General features: G+C 44.0%; 1 protein-coding gene across 1 annotated transcript in view; it reads left to right on the top strand.

Annotated features, from left to right (window-relative positions):
- Nucleotides 1-13,930, top strand: part of ACY3 (aminoacylase 3) — a 242,546-nt gene that overhangs the window by 54,447 nt on the left and 174,169 nt on the right. The gene's annotated exons all lie outside the window — the stretch shown is intronic.

The following is a 13,930-nucleotide window of genomic DNA, read 5'->3' as shown; positions in this document are numbered from 1 at the left end:
CTATCAAGATGTGGATTTGCTGATCCTACAATGCTCCAGCCGAGCATAGTTTTTTGAGCGAAGGGTTCATTTTCGGAGCCGATAACAACCTCCAAGGGAGCCAGTGCTGATGGGCAGTCATAACCGATCAGTAGTCCTACTTCGCAATCTTGAAGTGGCTGTAACTTGTTTGCCAAGTGTTTGAGGTGTGACCACTGGAGTGCAGTCTCCTTAGTGGGGATGTGAGACTTATCTACTGGAATGAAATCTCTTGTATAGGCTTGACGGAGTTGGACTTGAACTTCGGAGTTGAAGCCACGCACTTGCAGACCGTGAGCAATTTGGCTTGAAATAACTGTGTCAACCGCTGTCATTGTGCTGAGCCTTAGCTGTAATGGCTTGGTGCTCACACTTAACTTCGATACCAGGTCTGCCAGAATAAAGGTTGAATCACTCTGTGTGTCAAGTAAGGCATAAGTGAGGATTTCCCTCTGAGGCTCCGTAGTAGCTGACAACAGAACTGGAACAATGCAGGATGTGGCAGACGTATGTCTTGTCAAAGTATGGGACATAACTTTGGGAACGTTGTCGTTTGCCTTATTTCTCATGCCTACTGAATCATCGTTTGATGCCTTGACAGGCTCAGTGTCTCTCTGTATGTGCAAACAGGTTGGATGACGTCGACTGCATATGCTACACGTGTGTCTTCCTTTGCAGTCTTTTGTAGTGTGGCCCTTTCTTAAGCAACCAAAACAGAGATGGTTTTCGTGAATAAAGGCCCTCTTTTCATCGATGGTCTTTGCCGCAAAAGTCAGACATTTAGCGACACCGTGTGTTTCGTCTTTGCAGACTAGGCAAGGTGGTTTCGGTCTTGAAGCTGAGATATTTGGAACGTTGAAGGTAGAGGGCTTCATTTGAGTGCTTGTGTTGAGCGCCTTGGCTCTCTTGGGAATTCTCTCATCTGTAGTCTTGGTACTGAGGAGAAAAGGAGAGGCAATGGGGTTGCATGCAATCTTAGCTTCCCTTTGCAGGAACTCTGTGAAACGAGCAAAGGTTGGGTATTCTTGGGACTTGTCCAGCTCGTCCACGGCGATGCGACTCCATCTGCGCACGATCCATTCAGGCAGTTTCTTGAGAAGCTTGTGGTTTTCTTCACAATCATTTAGAATAGCTAGGCCTTTAACATGAGGAATGGCCTCCACACAACCTTGAAGGAAATCTGCAAACTCTCTTAATGCTACAGGGTCATTTGCTGATATCTTTGGCCATTTAGCCAACCTTTCTCTGAAGGCTCTTTGCACTATGAATGGACCTCCATACCTGTCCTGTAGGATTCCCCAAGCACCTAGATAGGCATCTTCTGAATTTCGGTAGAAGAACCCTTCCACTGCCTTACGAGCTTCACCACCGAGATACCTCTTCAAGTACAGCATTTTTTCGCACACAGGGAGTGGTTTCTGATCAATCAGCGCCATAAAGGATATCTTCCAATCTATGAACTTCAAAGGATCACCTGTGAATACAGTTGGTTCAGGTATAGGGAGACGGTTGGAGATAAGCAGACTTGCAAGTCCTGGGGTTAGACTAACTTCTTCATTTGGTCTTGACACCCCAAGTGGTGTATTTGAAGGTTGAAATGGCACAGCCTTTGGATTCAATGAGTTTCGTGGTTCATTATTTTGGCAGAGGTATTGCACCTTGTGGTCTGTCTCCTGTTCGTAAATTTCAAGACTATCATAAGCGTTGTAGGCTTTCACTCTTGCTGCAGCTACCTTGACTTCATTTTCTGCTTGTAGCTGTTGTAGTCTTGTCTTTTCCTCATCCAACTTCAGTTTAATTTCTGCCTCTAGTTTGTTCAGCTTAGCTTGCTCCTCGCGCATCTGTTGCGTCGCCTTTGCCTGTTCTATTTTGGCTGCAAGATCTGCTTCTGCGTCAGCACGTTTGCTAGATCTGGAAGTGGCTCTTGAGCTTGCGTTGGAGTCTGGTAATGACTCTGAGAGGACAGTTTCTGTTTCTGAGTTTCCAAAGACTGACTCATGCTCTTCTTTATTAAGCACCATCCTCACCCTTTCCTTCTCAAGTTGATCGTTAAAGATTTCATCTACATTCTCTAGCCGCTTGCTGATGAGGTTGCAGATTTCAGCCGTTAACGCGGTGCATGCATCCATTTTCTTAACAACGTACGGGGTAATGGAATTATTTCGGCACATGGACTCATACTGTTGGTGCACTAACGCTTCTTTGGCTTTAATCTCTTTCAATCTTGTATTAAGGTCTTCAGTTGAGCAGAAACCTTTTAACTTTGTCCTACATTCCTTTGCTAGCTCCTTCCAAGAGTTGCACACCTTGTTGAATGCCTTTTCATTTTTCTTAACTGTTTCTTCGTGCATTTCTTTGCCCTTTTCTGTTAGGCTTCGCTCTCTAGAGCTGGATCGTACCTGTTGTGACTCTGTGGGTTTGTCTGTTTCTTCAGCAGGTGACAACATTTTGTTCTAGTGTGCCTTTGCCTTTCAAGTGTGAGTGTGCCTGAAACCTAACTTGAATGAGTGTTGGCTCAAACTTGCTACTAAGGGCTACGACAGATAACAGGTGTTCACACTTGTAACTAAAGATTAGCAAACAATGCATACAGTACTACAAAATGTTTTAAACGAATATACTGCTGACACTTTCTAACCAGACAATTAACCCTTTACGTAAATAACTGCAGTTTAGTGGATTAGGAACTTGGAAGATAGCGTTGCTTTAAATCTGACACTAGGCCTCTAAACATGAATATAATAACTTGATCACTGGTTTAGCAAAATATTAACTATTTGGCTCGCATAGTAGTTAAGGGCGGCTTCCGGATCACATATAAAGAGCCCGCTATATTTAAAAGTCCACGTGATACGTTTACTTTTTTAGCCAAGTCTCTGTTGCCAAGATGGCGTCCGCACGTGTCTTGCGAGGCGTTGGGAAGCCTTTACTCACAGTTCGATGAAGACAGCGACGCAGCTGGTGATGTCGAGTCTCCACCGCAGCGACGAGTTTTCACTGTTACGGCCCCTTTGGCATCGAATAAATAACAAGAGGAGAGCTTCTGACGGGTGCAGTAGTTTTATTCTTTCGGAACAAAGGTGCGCAGCAGGGTTGAATATTATTTTCTTTATCTCCTTGAGCACCGTAAACATGAATATCGTAAGCACCATAGCACCATAGCACCGTGAAAACTGTAAATGACATACAACACACTTATTTACAGTTGTCACCAAAAAGGGGGTTACAGGGTTAATTACAGTTGTCTGCACACACATCTAATTACATTGAACATTCAAAGAAACATAGTTACATGCAAAGTGCCTTGGATTATATAGCATATTTAAAACCAAACAGCATGAACAGGGTTTATCTCTAGAACATATACACCTTTATAACAATGCACACTTTTCTGCATACCTCGATCCGCTTGCCAAGGGGGGTACAAACTTTAAGCTTTAGGGATTTTCTGCAGACATCTTCCATGAAATCCTATGCAGACAGCTAACATGTGGCATCTGAGATACAGGAAAAGGCTTTCTTACTAAGACAGGAAGAAGGAGTGGTCTTGTAATCCTGCTGATCAAAACATTCCCCAGGGAACCAAAGGGAGGCAGAAAGGTTCCACCCAGCAGTAAGTGCTGGACAAGATCCACAATGATAAGCGGACAGTTACATCTATCTATCTCTCTCTCTCTAACTGACTGTCTGTCTGACTTGTCTTTAACAAAGCCGGAACACACTACACGAGGCCGCCTTGCAGGCAGCCTTATATAGTGTGGGGCGTGTACTAAACCCCCTGAGCCATAATTGGCCAATTATTGTTCTTCGTTTTTTGCGCCTTGTGATTGGCCAAGCATGCAGGGTCATGGTGCATGCTTGACCAATCATCAGCGCTCAACGCCGCAATGAATTATGGACCAACGCGCGTCACTCGAATTTGGCGCGAACGACCCGTTTTGTTCGAAATTCGTCGAACGTACGAACAGACGATGTTCGAGTCAAACATACATTCGAGTCGAACACAAAGCTCATCCCTAGTCTACACGTGGGGAAAAAAAACATTTGTCTCCAAACGATCACGCAAACACTCAGGAAAACATGTCAGTTTCTCAGACCAAGAAAGTGACTTTGCAAATGACACAATGGCTACCTCGGCATCAGATTCATCACTGGATAAACCATCTACCTCTTCAAGTCAAGTAGATGAGGGCCGCACCTCTGGAAACCCTTGTAGGTTCAACACGAAGGCGAAAAGGAAAACTGTCACAATTTGCTAAATTTGGGCTGCTGTCATTCCTGAACTGTCCTGTAGGTCAGTCTGCGCTCCAGGGATGCGATCCCATCCCTGGGCGACAGGTGGCACTAGAGGGGTTCTGGCAGAGCCACTTTTCCCCAGCAGCCAATTAGAGGAGTTTTCCCTCGCGGGGCATGCTGGGGGAGACCTGGGGCAGACGCCATTTTGTGTGGTTCTTCGCGGGTTCCAGGTGCGGCACCCACCTTCAGGGTGTGCGCATCCAACGCCCCCCGCGATATGGCCTACCAGGCCGGTGGTCGCATGCTACGCAGAGTTCCATGTTGCTGAGAGGGGCCCCTGTGACTTGCTGGGTCCCCAGCTCTACTGAGGAGATCCCAGTCTGGATGCCGTTCAATGGGGGGTCGGCCTGAGGAGAACCCGGAGGCAGGTTGTCCAACAGGGCTTGAACAAACCATCGGGGATCTGGTGACCGGCACATTGACAGGTACACTTCAACTGTCACCCGGTGACCCTTACTTAATCTACTGGGTGGATTCGCTCAATTTGTTCAGCTCATTTAAGTACTAGGCCTGTGGCAGAGGTCCCTAGAGCCGGGTCTGTGGCAGAGACCTGTTCCTCCCAGCAATCTAAAGTGACACTTCGGCTGCCAGGCTTGTGGCAGGAGTCTGTCCGGGGGCACTTCACCCACTCTGGCTAGAGTGGCAATGAACTGTAACTACTATTACTGTGCTGTTGAGAGCAGGATTGCTCCTTTCATATCCAGGCCTGATACTGCAAAGTTCTCTATCGCTTCATCAACCTTTTCTTCCCTACCTCATGTTGATGTTGGCTATGTTGGGCCGAAAATAAAGCAGTTGAAAATCTTCTTTGATTGACTGGACATTCACTCACTACTCTACTCATCAACTACACCCCTAGACAACACTGAGAGGTAACTTAATATGCCAATCTCAAAAACAACCAGCCGTTCCAGAGGGGGTAGCGCTACATACAAACATGAGGCATTGCGCCAATTGTCCGATACCAACACTTATGCACCACTTAGAGCAGATCCCACTATCCCTTTCAAAAGGGTTCTACTCTCCCTTCTGGATAGAGCCACACACGTTGGCATCTTTTCCAACAAAGAAAAAGATATGTTTATCCCTGAATGCCCTATCATGCCCATATTCCACCATTTACCCAAGGTTCACAAAGGGTTAAACCCTCTTGTGGGGAGACCAATAGTTGCGGGGATCGGTTCCCTTAACGAACGCCTTGGTGAATGGTTGGATAGCCAACTGCAGCCCCTGGTAATGGAACTTCCAGGCTACCTAAAAGACACCAAACAGCTCCTTGTTGAATTAAATGACTTTCAATGGAAAGATAATTATAGGTGGATCAGCTGTGACGTCTTCAGCTTGTATTCCAGTATTCCCCATCATCTGGGTATACAAGCGGTAGCAATGTTTCTTTGTGAGTCAGGGAGATTCTCATGGATTCTTCAGGATTTCATTTTAGAATCTTTGGAATATTTGTTGACACATACTTTCTTCATGTATGACGGGAGCTATTATCTCCAGAGATGCGGGGCCTCTATGGGAGCAAAATGTTCGCCCTCCCTAGCCAACCTTTTTATGGGCTGGTGGGAGAGGTCCCGCATCTTTGGACATGATAGCCCCCGTCGCCTTGATACAGTTTTCTACTGTCGATACATAGACGACTTATTGTTCATTACTTCTGATGAGGAGGCCAACCTCGATAGCTGGTTGTCATACCTTAATGACAACCAACTTAACCTGAAGTTCACCGGTGACCTCCGTGTGACCACTATTAATTTTTTGGATGTTAAGCTTTCCGGGGTTGGACATATGGTGGTAACCAGTCTACATAGGAAGCCTACGGCAGGTAATGCCCTCCTGAGAGCTGATTCAGCTCACCCTGGACATACCATCAGGGGGGTCCCTTATGGATAATTCCTTAGACTCAAACGCATCTGTAGTACACCAGAAGATTACAGTAAAGAATCCCAAGAGATGGAACAAAGGTTTAAAGCGGTGGTTCCCCCTTAAAACAAATCTCTAAAAATACATTTTTTTTTTTTTTTTTTCGTACATACCTCGATATCGCCGTTTCATCCCTCGACTTCCGGGTATGAGTCTTGTGGCGGTGGGCGTTCCTAGTTGATTGACGTTCCTCCGACCGACGCATACTTGACGTCACGACTTTCCGAAATAAGCCGAACATCGCTGCGCAGGCGCCGTATAGAGCCGACTCTATACGGCGCCTGCGCAATGACGTTCGGCTTCTGTCGGAAGGTCGTGACGCGCAGTATGCGCCGGTCGGAGGAACGTCAATCAACTAGGTCCAGCAAGACTCATACCCGGAAGCCGAGGGATGAAACGGCGATATGCGATATGATCGAGGTATGTACGAAAAAAAAAAAAAAAGCCAGCCTACCCGCAGTGTAAGCAGTCTTCCGAATGTATTGTTAGAAATTTGTTTTAGGGGGAACCACCCCTTTAAAGACAGGGGCTATCCTAGTAAAACTATAGATAGAGCCCTTTCAGCTACCCTAGAGATAGTTTGTTGGTTAACACCAACAAGACAATCAATACTGGTAAAACCTGCAGCACTTTTGGTAATATACCAGTGTTTTCCACTTCATACAGCTCGGAGTTCACCAAAATTAAGAATACAGTCAACAAGTATCTCCCCATTGTGCTTAATGATCCAACTTACAGCGAGATACTGTCAAAGGGCATCAAGTCAGTATCCCGCAGAGCACCCACTTTAAAAAGGTCCCTTTCACCCAGCCTCTTTCTGAGCACCACAGTGGCTCAGAATTGGTTGAAATTTAAGGGCACCTTTAAATATGGTATCAAAACCTGCAACTACTGTCACTTCATTAAAAAAGGTCAATGGGTTAAATCTTGTTCTAACAACAATAGTTTCGATATCCTACAATTCATTAACTGTAACACTAAATTTGTGGTTTACGTTATCACATGTGAAGAATGCTACGTTCAGTACGTGGGCAGAACCATTCGCAGACTTAGGCCGCGTACACACGATCAGTCCATCCGATGAGAACGGTCCGAAGGACCGTTTTCATCAGTTAACCGATGAAGCTGACTGATGGTCTGATGTGCCTACACACCATCGGTTAAAAAAACGATCGTGTCAGAACGCGGTGACGTAAAACACACGACGTGCTGAAAAAAACGAAGTTCAATGCTTCCAAGCATGCGTCGACTTGATTCTGAGCATGCTCAGCCTTTTGACTGATGCCTTTGCATACTAACGATCGGTTTTGACCTATTGGTCAGGCGTCCATCGGTTCATTTTTAAAGCAAGTTTTTTTTGACCGAAGGATAACTGACCGATGGGGCCCACACACGATCGGTTTGGATCGATGAAACGGACCTTCAGTCCGTTTTCATCGGTTTTGACCGATCGTGTGTACGCAGCCTTAGGCCTCGTACAGACGAGAGGATATCCGATGGAAACGGTCCGCCGGACCGTTTCCATCGGACTATTCTCCTCCGGATTTTGATCTGATGGCTGTACACACCATCAGACCAAAATCCCAGCGGAAAACATCCGCGGTGACGTGGCCGCGCCATCGCCGCGACGATGACGCGGCGACGTGCGCGACCCTGGAAGGTAAATACTTCCAAGCATGCGTCGAATCACTTCGACGCATGCGAGGGATGGGGATCGGGCGGACTTATCCGGTGAGTCTGTACAGACGACCGGATAAGTCCGAAGGACAGGATTCCAGCGGATAGATTTCTTAGCATGCTAAGAAATTTTTATCCGCTGGAAATCCGTCGGCTGGACAAATGTCCGCTGGAAAATGTCCGCTTGGGTCTACACACGACCGGATCTGTCTGCTGGAACTGATCCGCGGATAAATCCCAGCGGACAGATCCGGTCGTGTGTACAGGGCCTTAGAGATCATTTCATGATCACCTGTACGATATCGAAACTAAAAAAAATACAAATGTTGCCACACACTGGAATTCGGTACATGATAAAAATACCTCCAGTCTCTCAATCTAGGGAATAGAGAACATCAAGGTTCCTATCAGAGGAGGCAAAAGGTTTAGGACACTATGCAAGCGTGACGTTTTTTGGATTTTTTCTCTACATACCAGAATACCGTTAGTACTTAATTTTGAATGGGATGTGTCCCACTATGATTAATATGATGATGTGTTTGTGCCATCTTACCCTATTTTACCTATATCTTGTTCTCAGGGTTTTCCCTTATCCCAGACAATTAGAGGTCAGTCTAGTATGATGATGTAGGATGACGTGGTTCCACCGCTTATTTTGTTTTCTGTTATTCTTTGGTCTTATTTTTATTCTACATAATTATAGGCCAGTCCATATTGCAGTACTGTGGTCCAACCCGATGTTAGGACTAAACCCAGGATCCGCCCACGGCTGTGAGCGTATCGGTATCCAATCTTTTCTGGCACCTTTTACATGTCTATCGGGCCAAACCTTCCGTATGTTGGTTTGTGCAGTCTTATTTTCGGACGGGCGCCTACACCTGCTGAGCTGCATCATTTGATGATCTTGGCCAGGACCAGGTCTTTGAATTTCACTATGACAACCTTTCCAAGACAGATGCACCTAGTTTATCCAGGTGTGATACACGATATCGTATTGTGTATGGAGGGTCTGCTCACTACAGGTTATGCACCCTGACTCCAATATCTAAGGCCCCATACACACGGTCGGACAAAACCGATGAGAATGGTCCGACGGACCGTTTTCATTGGTTCACCTCTGAAGTGGCCTGACGGCCTGATGTGTGTACACACCATCAGTTCAAAATCCGATCGGGTCAGAACGCGGTGACGTAAAACACACGACGTGCTGAATAAAACGAAGTTCAATGCTTCCAAGCATGCGTCGACTTGATTCTGAGCATGCGCGGGTTTTGAACCGATGCTTTTCTGTACTAACCATCGGTTTGGTCCGATGGGGCAGTGGTCCATCGGTTTGGTTTTGAAGCATGTTTAGAAGTTTTGGACCGAAGGAAAACAGACCGATAGCCTATACACACGGTCGGTTTGGTCCGATGAAAATGAACTTCGGTTCATTCTCATCGGACCAAACCGACCGTGTGTACAGGGCCTAAATTAGATTTATCCTTTCTTGTCTGGAGCTTTTAAGACCATTTGTAAAGAAAGTTTCTCATTTCAAATCCGATCAGAGGGGTATTATTGGACACATGGTGCAGATCCTAAACACACCTATCTAGGTGTGCGTATTTTCCGTAGCATTTTAGTGTTAAAAGTTTTTTTTTTAATGTAGAAAATATTTTCTTGTTTCATAGGTTTTGGGTTTTATGTATGGGCTTTACAGGCATGCATGGGTTACATCTAGCTACTCGCATATATATATTGAATATAGCGACCTAGGCCGATCCATCCACATGGTTGAGAGTTCTCACTGACATACGAGCAATGCTTCGTGTGCACAGGTTTTGGCTGCATTCAATGGTCCCTTGGCTTTCGATCGTACTTTATCCAATTCACTTCCTTTATCGGGCGATATAAATATGCAGATCGTAGTCCAAGCCCAAAGCATGTTTTGTTATAGAGATATGTGTATATATGACACATTTCTTCGTTTAACAGCGGCGTCCCTATGTATTTATATATGTGAATAAAGTGAATGATGAGCGCAAAAAACAATAGTGTAATAGAAAATTGAATAAATACCAATGAAACGTCCAATTTGAAGAATAACTCTAGTAAAGAGTAAACTCCAAGGTGATGCAAATGTTAATAACACTTATGTGACATACAGTGACAAGTAGGCACAATGGATATGGATAATCCAGTGTGTGGGTATGATGCTCAAATTAAACAAAATAGAAACACCAATTGTGCCAAAAGTTCATATGTGACAATTCCTAAATAAAACAGGAGTGGTTGGAAGTTCCAAACGGTGACTGGATGTCCGTGTAGAGTGATGAGACAATCCTCATAAGCAGCTGAGCTCACAGTGCGCTTACCTCACCCACATGCAATGACAGCATGGTAACTCCACAGATGGAATGTGTCCCGGGAAACGAATCCTCCTCACCTTTCCTGTAGTGACAACAGCTGGGGGCCTGTAGATTGTGGAAACAGCGTCCTTCTAGCTATGTCTGCTGCTGCGGTCTTCACAAAGATGGAGGCTCCGTGTGCAGAAGCACTCAAGATGACCCAAAATAAACGGAAAGAACTCCAATAGTGAAGTAATTCAAAATTGATTTAATAGCGTCCACAGAGTAAAACAAAACAGGGTTCAGCTTAGCAGAGCCTGAACCAAACGAACAGCGAAAAAACGGCTATGTGATCGGGTAGATACGTCACTTCCGGTCACGTCTTTCGATGCCTTACGCGTTGCGTCACGTCACGTGACTTCATCAGAGGCTAGTGATTGGCTGAGCTGCCTACACCTTTATAAAGCAAAGCCGGAAATGCAATTGCGGCCATTTTGGAACCTGGTTACCCTTAGGAAACACTGCGGCCATATTGCAAATGGGTACAGCATATAGGGAAATGTTGGCAAATAGTATAGTGTCCCAGAACATGTACACGAACCGAATGTGAAGGACCTTGAGGGCCAATCATGAACTGGACTCATTAGTAATTAAAAATAAGTGCCATATATTAAAAACGTCTATATTGACATAATTCAATCTGGCAAAATCGCTAAAAAAGGGATAAATGTCCAATGTAAACAATGTTTACCCAAAACGATTAAAATAAAACGTAGTGTAATCTATTAAACATAATGGGTATATTAACAATTTATTATAAAAATATGTTATATTGAAATATTAAAAATATTTAAAATATATTTAAAAATATTTAAAAGGGAATTAATAGACAGTGGTGCACAGGACCACCCTCCTCATAGTTATTCTTCATGGTATTTCATTTGTGGGGATATATTCAGCTTGCAGTGACTAGTGTGTATGTGGACGAAGCGAAAACAGGATCCAGCAAAAAAGACTAGACCAGAGTGACGCCTCATTCCTTCGTCACAACCTCCTTAATGCAATAATACAGTTTCAATTAAAAATTGCTTAAAAAACAATTAACATCAAAGTCCACATTGAGACCATCAGGCACCAATGTATGGAGGGTATGTATCCATTGAGACTCTTTCTGACTAATGGTCCTAACTAAATGTGTTCCCCCCCATGGTTTTTTGAATTTATCAATGGCCCAAAAGGATAGATGTCGTGGATCTTTATTGTGGACCTCAGCAAAGTGTCTACTGACACTATGCTTATCGAAACCTTTTAGGATATTCTTAATATGTTCCTTAATACGGACCATTAATGGTCTTTTCGTTCTACCTACGTATTGGAGCTTACAAGTACATTGTAGTACATAAACCACACCCTCAGTGTGGCAACTAATAAAATCCTTAATGGGGTACCACGTATTGGTATAAGTCCCCAAAAACTCTGTTCTTTTGAGTTGTGGGCCTTTTGCATGCAAACAAGCAAAGCAGTACTTACATGGGACAAACCCTTTTGTATTAAAAAATGTGTAGCCACTATTTGGGGGAGGGTCTACTACATTTTTAACCAACAGATCTCTAATTGTGGGTGCTCTTTTATAGACGATATTCGGCCTAATTGGTAGAATACTTTTTAGATGTTTATCTGTTGTTAAAACATGCCAGTGTTTCTCAACACTTTCTCCACATCCTTGTGTTGGACATTATAGTCCAAAATTATGGCTGGTGCTTCTGCTTTCCGTTGCGTTTTGACGTTGCCTTGTAACATCGAGTTCCTGTCAAGATCCGCCACTGTTTGTATTTGTTGTTGTATAAATTGATCAGAGTATCCCTTCTTTTTAAACCGTTCTCCAATAAATTCAGCCTGAGTACGAAAGTCTATCTCCTTTGTGCAGTTTCGTTTGATCCGAACTAGCTGACCTTTTGGGATATTCAGTAGCCAAGATCTATAATGGCAACTCTTTAATGATAAGTAGCTATTCGTATCTACACTTTTAAAATGGGTCTTGGTAACCAATCTCTCTTTCGAGATCGTGATATCCAAATCCAAGAAATTGATGGACTTGTCGCTCATGTTTACCACTAATTTGATATTTTTATCGTTTGTATTCAGACTTGAGAGAAAATCTTCTAGAGTGTCCTTGGTACCATTCCAAACAATCAATACATCATCAATGTATCTTTTATACATGATGAGTTGTGGTGGCGTGTTGGAATAAACCACACCTTCCTCCCACTCGGCCATGAATGCATTGGCCACAGATGGTGCAAATTTAGCCCCCATGGCTATACCCGTCTTTTGATTGTAGTAAGTTTGGTTATACCAAAAATAATTGGACTTTAAGCAGAACTCTAAACACTTAATTAAGAATTTGCGCTGCTTACATGGAAGAATGGTTTTATTTCTCAAAAGCCATTTAGTGGCACTACAGGCTTGATGGTGTTTCACGATTGTGTACAGGGATGACACGTCTGCAGAGGCTATTATTGTATTGCCTTCTGCGACAGGTACTTCCTCTAATAACTGCAAGACATGCTTAGTGTCCCTTAAATACGATTTAGTTTGCTGGACAGCTGGCTGCAAAAAATAATCAAGATATTGACCCATCCTGGCCGTAAGGGAATCAATCCCGTTAACAATCGGTCTACCGGGAGGATTAATCTTGTCCTTGTGTAGTTTCGGGATAGTATAGATGACAGGAATTCTGCAGGTTTCTGGTAGCAGAAAAGTGGCCTCTTTTTTATTTAAAATGTCCCTTTTGAGTCCTAAACGAATCAACTGTTTTAATTGTGTTTTATAGTTCACAATGGGGTTTCCGGGTAGTTTTGTGTATGTCTCTTCATCCATTAATTGGCCAAGAAGCTCTTCATGGTATTGCTCTTTGGACTGCACTACTACCCCTCCCCCTTTATCCGCCGGGCGGATGACAATGTCTTTTCGCTTTTTTAGACTTTGTATCCCTCTTTTTAAATGTGGAGGGTCCGAGACATTTTTCAATTTGAGCTGATCCAGATCTTGTAGCACAAATTTTTTAAAAACCTCTATATGTTGGTTGTTGCCAACCTGAGGATTGAACACAGAATTGTTGCGTAAAGTGCTGTGTTGTATGTCGTTTCTTACTGGGGATGTGGAGGATGGACCTTTCAATGGGTTTCCAATGAAGTATTTTTTAATATTAATCTTTCTAATATATTTTTGAATGTTGATGTATGTATCGAACTTGTTTAGGTTTTTTACCGGTGCATGCTTGAGGCCCACATCCAATACTGCTAGTTCATCTGCAGTCAAGATTTTGCCACTTATGTTGAAGACCCCCTCTCCTTTTCCAATCTCTTTCTTTTGGGATCTCTTTCCCGCTCTACATCCCCGTTTTCTTCTTCTGGTGTGCGGGTTGCCCTTGCCTCCCTTGGTCTTCTCGGGGATCTGGGGGGTTCCTTGATGTTTCTTGATGGTGATTGGTTTTCTTGTCTGTGTCTCCTCGGGGATCGATACGTTTCCTGAGGAAGTCTCCTTGGTGAGTAGTCCCTCCGATCCCGATCTAAAAAAGACCTTTGGGGGTCATAATTGTAGTGATGTGGTTGATAGTAATGCTCTTGATATGGTCGTAAAGACTCATAACGATTGTAAATAGAAACTGGACTCCATTGTGGATA

Source organism: Rana temporaria, chromosome 8 (assembly GCF_905171775.1).
Source record: "Rana temporaria chromosome 8, aRanTem1.1, whole genome shotgun sequence".
Lineage (NCBI taxonomy): Eukaryota > Metazoa > Chordata > Amphibia > Anura > Ranidae > Rana > Rana temporaria.
Note: the sequence above shows the minus strand (reverse complement) of the source record. Positions and strands in the feature narration are given on the sequence as shown.